The 15,318-nt window shown below is 40.7% G+C and overlaps 6 non-coding genes across 6 annotated transcripts; 4 read left to right on the plus strand and 2 right to left on the minus strand.

The window, feature by feature from the left end:
• Positions 1-1,185: 1,185 nt before the first annotated feature.
• Positions 1,186-1,291, plus strand: LOC148355288 (U6 spliceosomal RNA). The gene has a single exon (XR_015852372.1). It is a non-coding gene; the product is annotated as a U6 spliceosomal RNA (small nuclear RNA).
• Positions 1,292-2,761: 1,470 nt separating this feature from the next.
• LOC148355289 (U2 spliceosomal RNA) lies at positions 2,762-2,955 on the minus strand. The gene has a single exon (XR_015852334.1). It is a non-coding gene; the product is annotated as a U2 spliceosomal RNA (small nuclear RNA).
• A 681-nt stretch (positions 2,956-3,636) lies between these two features.
• On the plus strand, positions 3,637-3,742 carry LOC148355290 (U6 spliceosomal RNA). The gene has a single exon (XR_015852373.1). It is a non-coding gene; the product is annotated as a U6 spliceosomal RNA (small nuclear RNA).
• A 5,527-nt stretch (positions 3,743-9,269) lies between these two features.
• LOC148355291 (U6 spliceosomal RNA) lies at positions 9,270-9,375 on the plus strand. Its single transcript, XR_015852374.1, has one exon. It is a non-coding gene; the product is annotated as a U6 spliceosomal RNA (small nuclear RNA).
• Positions 9,376-11,161: 1,786 nt separating this feature from the next.
• On the minus strand, positions 11,162-11,267 carry LOC148355292 (U6 spliceosomal RNA). Its single transcript, XR_015852323.1, has one exon. It is a non-coding gene; the product is annotated as a U6 spliceosomal RNA (small nuclear RNA).
• Positions 11,268-14,305: 3,038 nt separating this feature from the next.
• LOC148355293 (U6 spliceosomal RNA) lies at positions 14,306-14,411 on the plus strand. Its single transcript, XR_015852370.1, has one exon. It is a non-coding gene; the product is annotated as a U6 spliceosomal RNA (small nuclear RNA).
• The last annotated feature ends 907 nt before the right edge of the window (positions 14,412-15,318 follow it).

Here is a 15,318-nt window from a genome sequence, read left to right on the forward strand (position 1 = left end):
AACCCTTGGTAATCACTTTTTCATTCACATACAGTGGTCCCTTGGTAATTGCGGTAAATGGGGACCAGAACCCCCCACGAAAAAGTGAAAATGTGCAAGGTGGCGATACACCTTCACAAAAGCTCCAAGTTGTCAAACTTACCTCGAGATGATGTCCTTCATGACTGAGAGTAAAAAAAAACGGCGAGAAAGAAGCCGTATATAAACCACTTTTGAGCAGGTAACATGTTTATTTTGCCTTTTTCTATTCAAATCGCTCGTATTGAAGCTGTTATGCACTCTACCGTAAAGCTTATTTTGGCATAATAAGCTTTACGGTAGAGTGCATAACAGTTCTCAAAAGTGATGTATATACTGCTGTTAAGAGTGTCTATAAAAATTGTTCAAACCTCATATTGTTAGAATATGATATAATGAAATTGTGAGTGTATTTAGTTGCTGTTAAAAGTGTCGATAAAAACTCATATTGTTGGGATATGATATAGTGAAATTGTGTGTTTAATTGCTGTTAAAAATGTCGGGGAAAAAATTGTTAAAACGTCATATTGTCAGACATAACGAAATTGTGATTATGCTTAGTTGCTGTTAAAATTGTCGAGAAAATTTGTTCAAACCTCACATTGTTTATTTGCTTTTAATAGTGTCCGTAAATTTGTTCAAACTACAAAACGGTGTGCTTTACCGTTCGATTACATTCACAACAAATACAAAGATGGAATGGTTTAAGTTGTATTACATTCCCAACAAATGCAAGACGAAGTGGTTTTGGTTATATGTTCGCTATTACATTCCCAAAAAGTGATATAAAAGTGAGATAAAACGAGGTAAACGTGGTTATAGTAGCGAGGGGATGCAAATCTCGGCAGGGATGCATTTCTCGGCATAACACAGGACCCACTCACGCAGAGTAGCATGTGTTATGTGTACAGGGATCCGCCCACCAGTACTGCTCAACCAATGAAATTACTCTGGGACTTTGGCTGGCGTTTTAGAATGTTTACCATTTATTCTGTGGGTTTTACTCATAAGGTGTCACAAAATTAAATATTAGTTTCTTAAGAAGTATCCATAAAATGATTCTATATCGAATTAGAGCGAAAACGGGATGTGTCGGTATAACACCGTGACTCTGAACCGTAATGTAGGCTGTACTCTATATATACGGCACGGAAACTATTCCTCATTGCGTCGCTTCGGCTTCGCATATACTAAAATTGGAACGATACAGAGAAGATTAGCATGGCCCCTGCGCAAGGATGACACGCAAATTCGTGAAGCGTTCCTCATTTTCTTACGTGAAAGTTACATCTTTTTAAATGAATGGAGACCTTTCAATTGACAGGTTAGGAATGCTTTTCCCACATTTCTTCAACACTCAAAACCCTCAACATGAGGAAAATGAAGACATTTTGATGATGGGGAGGCACATGAGGTGATCCCTCCCGGAATACTGGGCTGCAATAGATGTTGCAATAAAAACAATGCAAATACAAGTAAAATATCATAATTGCAGTACAATATAAAATAAAATGGATGACCAGGTTTAAATAGACAAAACAAGAACAGAAACTGCACTTTTCTTGTAAAATCGCATCGAAATTGCAATACTGATCTGAAAATTCTTTTTTTTTTTCCCAAAATTGTGCTGCCTTTATAGTAGACCCGCATTTTCAGAGCGAAGGCTACGGACTGGAACGTAGGGGGGGATTAAATCTGAAAGATATGAGGGAGCAAGTCCTTGCATGATTTTGTATAATACCAAGAGAACCTTAAAATCACATCTTAAGCTGACAGGGAACCAATGCAGGTTAGCTAACATCGGGGTAATGTGATCAAACTTTCTTGTCTTAGTTAAAAGCTTCTTTGCAGCATTTGGTACCAGCTGAAGGCACTTGATTTTGGACGTCGGGAGACTGGAGAGTAGTGCATTACGGTAATCGAGACGAGCGGTAACAAACGCATGAATTATAATCGTCGTATCAAACTCTGACAGCATGGAGCGAATCTTAGCAATGTTGCGGAGATGAGACTACCTTTGAGACTACTTGTGACTAAAGGCTATACAAATAAACATGACTTGACTTGACGATTCTTAGCTAATATTCGATATTCATTGCTCATTATCTTACTGCTGTAACAAAGGAAATTTTCCAAGCTGTTTGGGAGGGTGGGAAGAAATCCCACTTGAGAAGACAGAGCTGTGCTCCTGCACAATAGTATTGCCCTGTACACATTGGTTAACTGCTGTTAAAAGTGTCGATAAAAATTGTTCAAACCTCATCTTGTTAGATTATGATATAATGAAATTGTGAGTGTATTTAATTGCTGTCTATAGTGTCAATAAAAATTGTTCAAACCTCATATTGTTAGAATATGATATAATGAAATTGTGAATGTGTGTCATTGTCCATTATCCATTGTAGATTATCCATTATCCATTATAATAATTAATAATAATAATAATTTCCTTTGTATTGTCATTCTTTGTAACAATGTACACAGAACGAAATGTCGATACACCTGACCCGTTGTAGCGAGTCGATGCAGCCGCAGCCAGAGGGCGCCGCCATTATACCATTTAGGTATGTCTCGGCCGAGGCACGAACCAGCGACCTCCCAGTCTCAAAGCGGGCACACTACCATCTAGGCTACTGAGCTATCAGTCAAATCATGATACACCTCACAGCCAGCAGGCCGAGACACTTGATCCTAGCCAAGAGGCTAAGCCAAGATCCTAGCCAAAAGGCCAAGAAGCGATCAGTGCGAAAGCACCATTCCCGGGGGTAGTGCAATACCGGGCCGATGTGTGGAGTGGATGGAGCAAGCTCCTATTCCATCTCACCGTTACAAAAATCAATCCATGAATAGATACTAATGCTGATTAACTTTGATCTTAGCCAAAAGGCGATAAGAACAGATACTACACTTGATGTGTTTAATTGCTGTTAAAAGTGTCAATAAAATTGTTCAAACCCATTGTGGGATGAATAAAGAATTATCTTATCTCATCTTAAGATAAAATAAATTAAGAGGATCAGAATTCCTCATGTTGAGGTTTTTGAGTTTTTCCTTGCCCTCATGATGGTTTCAGATCAGGGGATAGTGTAATAATAGTCTGAAATAATAGTCTATGCAATAACCTGTGCAGCCCTTTGAGACTCTTTGTGATTAAGGGCTATACAAATAAAAATTACTGGACTTGACTTGACTTGACAATATTATGCTTATAGATTTTCCCAATTTCTAATAATAGTGTAATGAAAATTCGTGCAATAAGATTTGCATCAACAAATATTGCCAAATAACTGCAAGTGGCAAAGGAGGAGTGGATACTGACTCACTCACGCAGAGTAGCAGAGGGAAGTGTGTTATGTTTACAGAGATCCGCCCACCCCTACCGCTCAACCAATCAAAATGCTCTGTAATCTTGGCTGGCGTTATAGATTTTTTACAAACTATTCTGCAGGTTTTGCTCATAAAGTGTCTCAACAGTGGATATTCACTTTTTAGGGAGCTTCCATAAAATTGTTCTATATCGAATTACAGCGAAAACGGGATGTGTCGGTACAACACCGTGACTCTGAACCGTAATGTAGGCTACACTCTATATATACGGCACGGAAACATCATTCTACTGCGTCGCTTCGGCTTCGCATATACTAAAATTGGAACGATACAGAGAAGATTAGCATGGCCCCTGCGCAAGGATGACACGCAAATTCGTGAAGCGTTCCTCATTTTCTTGACCCGAACCTGAAAGGTACATCCTTTTAAATAATAATAATCTCATCTCATCATCCGTACCGCTTATCCTCATTAGGGTCGCGGGGGGGCTGGAGCTCATCCCAGCCATCTCCGGGCAATGGGCAGGGGACACCCTGAACTGGTTGCCAGCCAATTGCAGGGCACACAGGGACAGACAACTCATTCGCTCATTCACACCTAGGGACAATTTGGACCGGCCAATCCACCTGAAATGCATGTTTTTGGAATGTGGGAGGAAACCGGAGTGCCCGGAGGAAACCCACGCAAGCACGGGGAGAACATACAAACTCCGCACAGGAAGTCTGGAGCTGGATTTGAACCCACGACAGGTTCCCATGACATGAACTGTGCCGCACAAGCGCTAACCACTGCGCTGCCGTGCTGCCCATAATAATAATAATAATAATAATAAATTAATGGAGAGGTTACAATTCACAGAACAGGAATGCTTTTCCCACTTTTCATTCTTGTCTATCCCTCGAGAGGGGTGACAGACACCAAGACAAACACATACAAAAAAACAAAGAAAATAAAAGGGGAAAAAGTAACAAAAAAAAAACACACAACATTTTTGGGATCATGGCCAACCCAAATGCCCAAAGACCCAAACGAGTGAAGCACCTCGGTACCCAAGTTGGTCAAGCTTTCGTCCCTCCAGATGAAACACTCAAAAACCTCAACATGAGGAAAATGAAGAAACCTTGAGTAGGGACCGCACATGAGTAATCCCCCTTCCAGAATGACTAACAATTGAAATTTTTTGGTTTGAACAAATTTATTGACACTAAAAACAGAAAACAATCATGACAATCTCAACAGCAATTAAGCACATTCACAATATTATATTCCAATATTACGTTTTTAACAGCAAACACAAAGTGAGGTTTGAACAAACCTTCTCGAAAATCAAACATATTCATAATTTCATTATATAACATCTTTGTTAGTGTCAATAGATCCGTCCAGGCCAAAGTCGATTGTCCTCGGTCTGAACAAATCCACTGACACCAACAGCAGCAAAACACAGCCATCAAGCATATTCACAATTTTTTTATATTTGACAATATGACGTGACGATATGACGTTTTAACATTTTTTCCTGACATTTCCAACATCAATTAAACAATTTCAGAGTTATTTTCTTTTAACAGTAGTTAACCAGCGTGTAAAAGGCAATACTATTGTGCAAGGGCATAGCTCTGCCATCCCACCCTCCCAAGCAGCATTCTTCCAGTCCTCTGTGTGGGTCCTTTCCCTTCTGCGTGGGTCCTCTCCCTTCTGGGTTCCACAACCCAGGCCGTTGCTGCCGGGACTCCCACAGCGTAGCTCCGGCTCCCCCCTCCGGGTGGGTACAGACGAGTCTTCTTTATGGCTGCGTCCTAGGCCCGCCGCTCGCAGATTGTATGGTATCTGCAGCCATTTGGAGCACAGCCACGGGGGGGATCTGCCTGCACCTCCATACCAGCAGGTTTCTGGAGGTCCAGATGGCGTCCTTAATGGCGGCGAGAGTGAGCCAGTCCCTGGCAAAGTCGTTCCGATGCCTCCTCGACCGACTCACCCCGTAAAGCACGTACTGTGCATCAGGGACCTCTCCTGCTGGCAAGTCCGGGAACTTTCCTAGTTGTTCGGCCATTGTCCACAAGACCTTGGCAGCGCTGCACTCACAAAAAAGGTGCCTCACCGACTCCTGGGCGCCACAGCCAGGTCGAGGGCACGTCGAAGTCGCTGACATTCCTCGGTGGTGCATTACAGCTCTGACTGGGAGAACTTCATGAGCCACCATCCATGACAAGTCTCGTAGTCTGTTTGGGAGGGCAGGATGATTGACGTTGCTCCAAACCGTTGTGGATTCGCCAAACGCAAGCCCCCGCACAGGGCTTACTGTAGCTCGCTCTTGCACAATAGCAATAAGGGCCCTGTGGTTTTGTAAAGTGTGACATTCTTGTGTTTCCAAATCAAACTTCTTCAAAAAAGCCCGAATAAAGAGATGTGTTGGTGGCAAGTTAAACGAAACTGGAATCAAACGATTGTCTGGTACAAGCTTTAGCTTCCGCAAATATGAGCCCATCCAAAAACGGGTCATTGCTTGACTTTTCGGGTTGTTGGGTGGGCCCACAGCGTTTTGGAAGTGGAGAGAGACATATTTGCTTCCCAGGAAAAGCTGGAGGTCAGGCACTCCTTTCCCCCCTTTTTCCTTTTTCTTTTTCATTGTATCTCTTTTTATCCTTTTCCACTTTGAGCCCCAGACAAAGCGAAAGATGGCTCGGTCCATTTGTAACAGCACGTTTCTTTTAGGCATAAAAATTAAACTGATTGACAAAAGCATTGGGAGGACAATTGAAATACCAATAAAATATGAAAGTATAATATAAAATATAAAATAAATAGGATGACCAGGTGTGCAATTAATGTGGCATTGACATCCAATACACAGACATTGTCAACATGTCACATTTTTAAAGTACATTGTGAAATAAAAATGAAAGATAAGATAAAAAGGATGACCAGGTTGCAATGGATGTAGCATTAACTGAAAGTAATGACATGAAAGACACAGCGCAGCTCCTAAATTTTATCCGAGGAATAAATGACAGCTTTGAAATAACGGAGGAGTTTTTGACCATGGAGTCCCTGAAGGGAACAACGCGGAGAGAGTATTTGTATGACAAGGTGTCTGCTGCAATCGAGAAACATAAACTACCTTGGAGTAAACTTGCCAATGTCACGACGGATGGATCACAAAATTTAACAGGAAAAAACGTTGGGCTGCTGAAACGAATCCAGGATAGAGTAAAAGAGGAAAACCCTGAAAAGGATGTTATTTTCCTTCACTGTATCATCCATCAGAATCACTTTGCAAGTCTGTATTACAGCTTAACCATGTTGTGAATCCAGTTGTAAAACTTGTGAACTTTATACACGCAGGGGACTCCAGCATCGTTAGTTCATCACGTTCCAGGAGGAAATTGATGCGGATCATCGGGACTTACTTTACCATTCTCATGTCTGATGGTTAAGTTTGGGCAAAGTGTTTCAACGCATTTGGGACCTGAATGATTTTTAGGATTTTTAGAGTGCAATGAGAAATCTGACAAATTTCCTGAGCTACGAGACCAGAACTGGCTTTGTGATTTTATGTTTGCTGTGGACATATTTTCACATTTGAATGAGCTGAATGTGATCAGTTTGTCCACGACATGTACAAACATGTTACAACGTTCAAATCTAAGCTCATTTTATTCTCCAGGCAAGTTGCGAACACATCCTTCACTCATTTCCCCACACTTGACACTCAGAAGGAGGCGACGCGGTATGCAAAGAAATACAGTGGAACCTCGGTTTTTGAACGCCTCTCAGTTCGAACAAATTGGTTCTCGACCAAAAATTTAGAGAAATTCTTGCTTCGCTTTTCGTTCAAAAAATCGGAGTTTGAATGCCGGTACACTAGGGGCGATGCTGAGCGGCGTACGAGTGTAGATTGCCCCCACCCCTCATGAAGAACTGTTGTCACGGCAACGCGCACTCCTTCTCTGCTTTCGTTTTTCAAAAGCGGTGAAGGGAGTGTTTTAACTCCTAATTATGCCTCGGAAGAAGGTTGGTGCAAGCAGCAAAGTTGCTATAGGTGAAAAAAGAGTAGTGCGTACAACTATTGCATTTAAGAAATAAATAATAGCAAAATATGAAGAAGGTGTGCGAGTTTCCCTTCTTTCAGGAATACAGCATGGCTTCTGCAGACAACCGCCAAGGATTAGAAATCCTACTCATAATTATTTTCTTTATCCTTTAACAGCTCACCACTTGTTGTGGAGACTCGGGTGCTAAATGACGTGTAAACGACCTGATTTTTTTATTTTTACACGTTCATTTTAGCGCAATCTTTCGTACGGAAGATTACGCTAACGCGAACGTAAGATTAGCCTGGGTTAGCTTCATGTTTACTTTCGCGGTAAACATTTAGGGTGTTGGAACGGATTAAAACAATTTTACATTACTTTTAATGGGAAAAAACGACTTCGGTGATCGTGCAAATCTGTTTCCGTACAAAGAAATTGAACGGATTATGGTCGAGAACCGAGGTTCCACTGTACAGCAAATCACTGGATGACCTGCACAGAGAATTCAGTCGCCGGTTCTCTGATTTTGAAAACATTGATGAGTCACTTCAGCTCGTGTCTTGTCCCTTCTCACAAGACCCTGAAACAGTACCACATGAGGTGCATTTGGAACTGATCGATCTTCAGTCTGACGCCACTTCAACACTTTTAAACTTAACGACTTTTATGCTTCACTGAACGAAGCCTCCTTTCCAAACCTATGGAGGACAGCACAGAAGATGCTGGCCTTGTTTGGCTCGACTTTTGTATGTGAACAGACATTCAGTGTTGTGAACATGAACAAAGCCCGTCACAAATCCAAGATAACTGACCAACACTTCAGATCTATCCTGTGAATCGCCACAACAAAACTTACTCCAGACTTTGATGCCCTGACAAAACAGGGAGATCAACAACACTGTTCCCACTGAAACTGATGGTGAGTTTTCCTGTTGTGTTTATTCAACTGAAATGTAATTAAATTAATCATTAATAGGTCAAATCCTGTATGTAGTTTATATAACACTGAATCCATCGGGGCAGCAGTAGCTCAGGAGGTAGAGCGCTCATCTTGGGATCAAGGGATTCCAGTTCGAATCCCAGCTCATCCGTGTTACATGTCGAAGTGTCCTTGGGTAAGACACTGAACCCCTTATACCCCCAATAAGCAGGTTAGCGCCTTACATGGCTGCAAGGCCGCTGTTGGGAAATGTGGAGCACATTGTAAAGCTCTTTGGGAAGTCATTGACTTGAAAAGCGCTATATAAAATGCAGATCATTTCATTTCATTTCATCTGTTCTTGGCTCGGCGCCTCTGTCAAATTTTAGAACTCATTGTGGCCCTCTAGTCTAAAGGTTTGCCCACCCCTGGACTAAGGGTTATAAAAATAAACATAACTTGACTTGACATGACTATTATAGACTATTAAGAGAAAATAAGTTCAGAGGATCAGACTATGAAGGCAAAAATATTCACAATATTGCACATAGAAATATTCCCAATTTCTAAAAATAGTGCAATGAAAATGCGTGCAATAAAATGAGCAGCAATACATATTCCCAAATACATCTTGTGTGATTTGTGCAAGTGGTTAAGAAGGGGGGATACAAGTGTGCCTGACTCACTCACGCAGGGTAGCAGGGGGAGGAGTGCGATGTGTACAGAGATCCACCCACCCCTACTGCTCAACCAATCAAATTACTCTGGAATCTTGGCTGGAGTTTTAGAATGTTTACAGATTATTCTGTGGGTTTTACTCATAAAATGTCTCAACAGTGGATATTCATTTTTTAGCCAGCTTCCATTAAATTATTCCATAGCGAAATTAATATGTGTTGGTATAAAACCGTGATTCTGAACCGTAGTAGAAGCTCTACTCTCTATATACCGCACGGAAGCTCTTCACCGTTGCGTCGCTTCGGCTTCGCATATACTAAAATTGGAACGATACAGAGAAGATTAGCATGGCCCCTGCGCAAGGATGACACGCAAATTCGTGAAGCGTTCCTCATTTTCTTGAACCTGAAAGTTACATCTTTTTAAATGAATGGAAAGCTTACAATCCACAAAGTAGGAATGCTTTTCCTGCAATTTCTTCTTCTGTGCCAACCATGATCTCCTCCAAGAGTTAGGTCTTCAAAACTGAATGGAGAGTCTAGTGTCAAGTAATCTTTATTTGTGACGCCCTTACTAATAGAATAGAATATACCTTTATTGTCATTGTTACAAAATGGGATAACATATTGTGACAACGAAATTATTGCAAACTATAGACTATTATGACAGCATCTGATCAAAAACGACAAGACACTGAATCCCTAATGCCCCTGATGAGCAAGTAGTTGCCTTGCATGGCTGTCGGTTAGTTAGTGTGTGTAAAAAGGGAAAGTGTGGAGCACATTGTAAAGCGCTTTGGGAGGTCTTCAGTCACTTGAAAAGCGCTATAAAAATGCTGACCATTTACAATTAAAACATCAGGGAAAGGAAAAACTCAAAGAAAAACAACTCAAAACATCACCATGAGAAAAATGAAGAAACCTTAAGAAGGGATCGCACATGAGGTAATCCTTCTTCCAGGATGACTAGGCTGCAGCGGATATTGCATTGACAAACAGTTAAAATACTAATAAAATGTAAAATAATTTAAGTATAAATTGTCTGTATTTATTCATCATTTTTCAAGTCACTGAAGACCTCCCAACGCGCTTTACAATGTGCTTAACACCAACCCATTCGCTTACAAACCGATAGCGACGTCAGGCATACCATGCATTTAACCTGAAGGAGCCAGGAATCAAACATGCAACATCTTAGTCCTAGGATGACCGCTTTCCGGGGAAGAATAATGAAATTGTGAATATGTTTGATTTTCGAGAAGGTTTGTTCAAACCTCACTTTGTGTTTGCTGTTAAAAACGTAATATTGGAATATAATATTGTGAATGTGCTTAATTGCTGTTGAGATTGTCATGATTGTTTTCTGTTTTTAGTGTCAATAAATTTGTTCAAACCAAAAAAAGAAAGGCATTCGGACTGATCGCTGCATGGCTCTGTGGCTAAGACCTTGACTCGGCCCCTTGGCTTTGTAGCGTATTATGATATGACCGATAACAGATAATGGATAATGAATAAAGAAGACAGAACAATAACCCTTAACCCCCTGATATGTTATTTGGCGTCATTGTTGTTATAGAGGATATGACCGCTAGATGGCACTATGTCCCAACAAATAGAAAGCACTGTCCCACTTGGAGTAAATTGGAAACGCCTTAGCATAGACTGCTCTGCAACTCGAACATGTGTCAGAAATGGTCAAATGTCAGAACGACTGCCCAGTATTTTAATCAAGTGACATATTTTATGCTGGGTGAAAAATATTCAGTATAATATATGTCATCCTGGAAGGGGGATCACCTAAGGTGCGGTCCCTTCTCAAGGTTTCTTCATTTTCCCCATGTTGAGGTTTTGGAGTGTTTAAGAATGAGAAGTTGGAAAAGCTTTCCAATATTATCAATTGTGGGGTTTTGGGGTTTTTAAGGGTTATTGTTCTATCTTCGTTATTCATTATCCATTATCCGTTATCGGTCAGTTCATAATACGCTACAAAGCCTAGGAGCTGGGACACTTACTCTCAGCCAAAAGGCCAAGCTAAGGTCCTAGCCCTAAAGCCTTGCTGCGATCATTGCTAATGCACTGTTCCCGGAGGTACTGCAATACCGGGCCAATGCGTGGAGTGGACAGAGCAAGCTCTTATTCCAGCTTTCAATTCATTTAAAAAGATGTAACTTTCAGGTTAGGGTCAAGAAAATGAGGAACGCTTCACGAATTTGCGTGTCATCCTTGCGCAGGGGCCATGTTAATCTTCTCTGTATCGTTCCAATTTTAGTATATGCGAAGCCGAAGCGACGCAACGGAGAAGTGTTTCCGTGCCGTATATATAGAGTATAGCCTACATTACGGTTCAGAGTCACGGTGTTATACCGACACATCCCGTTTTCGCTCTAATTCGATATAGAATCATTTTATGGAAGCTGGCTAAAAAACAAATATCCACTGTTGAGACATTTTATGAGTAAAACCTACTGAATAATCTGTAAACATTCTAAAACGCCAGCCAAGATTTTAGAGCAATTTGATTGGGTGAGCAGTAAGGGTGGGCGTATCTCTATACAAATAGCACACCTCCCTCTGCTACTCTGCGTGAGTGAAACAGGCACACTTGTATCCCCTCCTACTCCTTAGCCACTTGCACTAATCACAGACGATGTCTTTGGGAATGAATCCCACTTGAGAAGACAGAGCTATGCCCTTGCACAATAGTATTGCCCTTTACACATTGGTTAACTGCTGTTAAAAGTGTCGATAAAAATTGTTCAAACCTCATATTGTTAGAATATGGTATAATGAAATTGTGAATGTATTTAATTGCTGTTAAAAGTGTCGATAAAAACTCATACGGTTGGGATATGATATAATGAAATTGTATGTTTAATTGCTGTTAACAATGTCAGAAAAATTGTTAAAACGTCATATTGTCAGATACAGTGGAACCTCGGTTCTCGACCACAATCCGTTCCAGAACCCTGTTCGAGAACCGATTTGTTCAATCTCCGAAATCGATTTTCCCATTAAAAATTATGTAAATCGTTTTAATCCGTTCCAACACCCTGAATGTTTACCATGAATGTTTAACGTAAACATGAAGCTAACCCAGGCTAATCATACGTTCGCGTCAGCGTAATCTTCCGTACGAACGATTACGCTAACATGAACGTGTGAAAAAAAAAAAATCAGGTCGTTTAGAAGTCATTTAGCACCACAAGTGGCTAGCGCTTCATCGGAAATGGGGCTACGTTCCAACACCCTGAATTTTGGGCTCAGTTCCAACACCCTGAATGTTTACTTCGAATCATAAAGCTAACCCAGGCTAATCGTACGTTCGCGTTATCGTAATCTTCCGTACGAAAGATTACGCAAACACGAACGTGTAAAAAAAAAAAGGATAAAGAAAAGAATTATGATTAGGATTTCTTACCTTTGTGGTGGTCAGCAGAAGGCTCATGCTGTATTCCCTAGCAAGATCGGAAACTCTATTATGTCTTTCTTAAAGGCAATAGTTGTACAAACAACTTTTCTTTTTTCACCTGTCCTGCTTGCACCGACCTTCTTCAGAGGCATAGTTAGGGGCTAAAACACTCAGTTCAACTGATATTAAAAGCGAAAGCAAAAAGAGGCAAGTGCGCACGTGATAACAGTTGGTCACGAGGGGTGGGGGCGATCTACACCCATACACCGCTCAGCATCGCACTCTAGCGTACGCACTCAGGCATTACCGGCGTTCGAACTCCGATTTTTTTGACCGAACAGCGAAGCAAGAATTTCCTGAAATTTTGGGTCGAACACCGATTTGTTCGAACTGAGAAGCGTTCGAAAACCGAGGTTCCACTGTATAAAGAAATTGTGAATATGTTTATTTGCTGTTAAAATTGTCGAGAAAAATTGTTCAAACCTCACATTGTTTATTTGCTGTTAATAGTGTCAATAAAATTGTTCAAACCAAAAAAACGATGTCTTTGGGAATATTTGTTGCTGCAAATACCATACAATCTGCGAGCGGCAAGCCTAGGACATGCCATAAAGAAGAGTCGTCTGCGTCCACCTGGAGGAGGGAACCGGAGCTCCACTGTGAGGGTCCCGGCAGCAACGGCCTGGCTCTTCGGGTGGTTGTCGAAGGTGGGAACAAGAAGGGAGAGGACTCACCCGAGCATCCCAGGCAGAGGACTGGAGGATGTTGCTTGGGAGGGTGGGAAGAAATCCCACTTGAGAAGACAGAGCTGTGCCCCTGCACAATAGTATTACCCTGTACACATTGGCTTTTTTTATTTTCCAACAATCCCATTTCCATAATGATCCATATTGTTAGAATATGATATTTTTTGGTTTGAACAATTTTATTGACACTATTAACAGCAAACAAACAATGTGAGGCTTGAACAATTTTTCTCGATAATTTTAGCAGCAATTAAGCATATTCACAATTTCGTTATATCTGACAATATGACATTTTAACAATTTTTTCAACATTTTTAACAGCAATTAATGGTTTGAACAAATTCATTGACACTATTAACAGAAAACAAACTTGTCAATCTCAACAGCAATCAAGCACATTCACAATATTATATTTCAATATGACATTTGTGTTTAATTGCTGTTGAAGGCGTCGATAAAAATTGTTCAAACCTCATATTGTTAGAATATGATATAATGAAGTTGTGGATATGTTTAATTGCTGTTAAAAGTGTCAATAAAAAATGTTCAAACTCGTTTGTTGCTGCTGATCTTATTGCACTCATTTTCATTGATATTATTAGAAATTGGGAAAGTCTCTAAACACAATAATGTGAATATTTCCACGCATGATTTTGTATGATACCGAAAGAACCTTAAAATCACATCTGAAACTGACAGGAAGCCAATGCAGGTTAGCTAAAATCGGAGTAATGTGATGAAGTAAAAGCCTAGCTGCAGCATTTTGTTTCAGATGCAGGCTCTTGGTGCTGGAATTCGGGAGACCCGAGAGTAGTACATTACAGTAAATGAGACAGGCGGTAACAAACGCATGAATATACAGTAAGTGTGCCTGACCCACTCACGCGGAGTAGCAGAGGGAGGAGTGCTATGTGTACAGAGATCCGCCCACCCCTACTGCTCAACCAATCAAATTGCCCGAGGATTTAGGCTGGCGTTTTAGAATGTTTACAAGTTATTTTGTGGGTTTTACTCATAAAATGTCTCAACAGTGGATATTTATTTTTCAGCCAGCTTCCATAAAATGATTCTATATTGAATTACAGCGAAAACGGGATGTGTCGGTATAACACCGTGACTCTGAACCGTAGTGTAAGCTGCACTCTATATATACGGCACGGAAACTCTTCTCCATTGCGTCGCTTCGGCTTCGCATATACTAAAATTGGAACGATACAGAGAAGATTAGCATGGCCCCTGCGCAAGGATGACACGCAAATTCGTGAAGCGTTCCTCATTTTCTTTATCCTGAAAGTTGCATATTTTTAAATGAATGGAGAGGTTACAATTGACATAGTAGGAATGCTTTTCCTGCCTTTCCTTCTTCTGCACCAACCATAATCTTACACGCAAATTCGTGAAGCGTTCCTCATTTTCTTTATCCTGAAAGTTGCATATTTTTAAATGAATGGAGAGGTTACAATTGACATAGTAGGAATGCTTTTCCTGCCTTTCCTTCTTCTGCACCAACCATAATCTTATCCCAGGGTAAGGTCTTTAAAACTGAATGGAGAGGTTAATGTTGGCCCGAAGAAATAGAGAAAAAAAAAGAAATGAAAATTGGTCCAATGCCAGACTGACTGCCCAATATTTCAATCAAGTGACATATTTTACATTTAGTGGAAAATATTCAGTATAAAATATGTCAGCCTATCATCTCCTCACTGTGAAATCTAGAGTGAGGCTACAGACCGGAACATAAGGGGAAATTAAATCTGAAAGAAGTTGAGTGTCATTTGCGTAGCAATGGAAACTGATATTATACTTATGAATAATATCGCCTAATAGAAGCATGTAAATGGTAAAAAGAAAGAGGCCAAGTACTAAACCCTCCGGAACGCCACAAGTCAAGTCATGTTTATTTGCATAGCCCTTGATCATAAAGAGTCTCAAAGGGCTGCACAGACCACAGTTTATTGCAAACCACAGACTATTATTACACCATCCCCTGATCTAAAACATACATGAGGGCAAGGAAAAACTCAAAAACCTCAACAGGAGGAAAATGATGAAAGCTTGAAAAGGGACTGCACATGAGGTAATCCCCCTTCCAGAATGACCAGGCTGCAGTGGATGTTGCAATAACAAATAATACACATATAGTCAACATAAAATATAGATTATTCATATACTCATATACTATAGAATA

Source organism: Urocampus carinirostris, chromosome 12, assembly GCF_059441175.1.
Source record: "Urocampus carinirostris isolate Australia breed hairy pipefish chromosome 12, RoL_Ucar_1.0, whole genome shotgun sequence".
NCBI lineage: Eukaryota > Metazoa > Chordata > Actinopteri > Syngnathiformes > Syngnathidae > Urocampus > Urocampus carinirostris.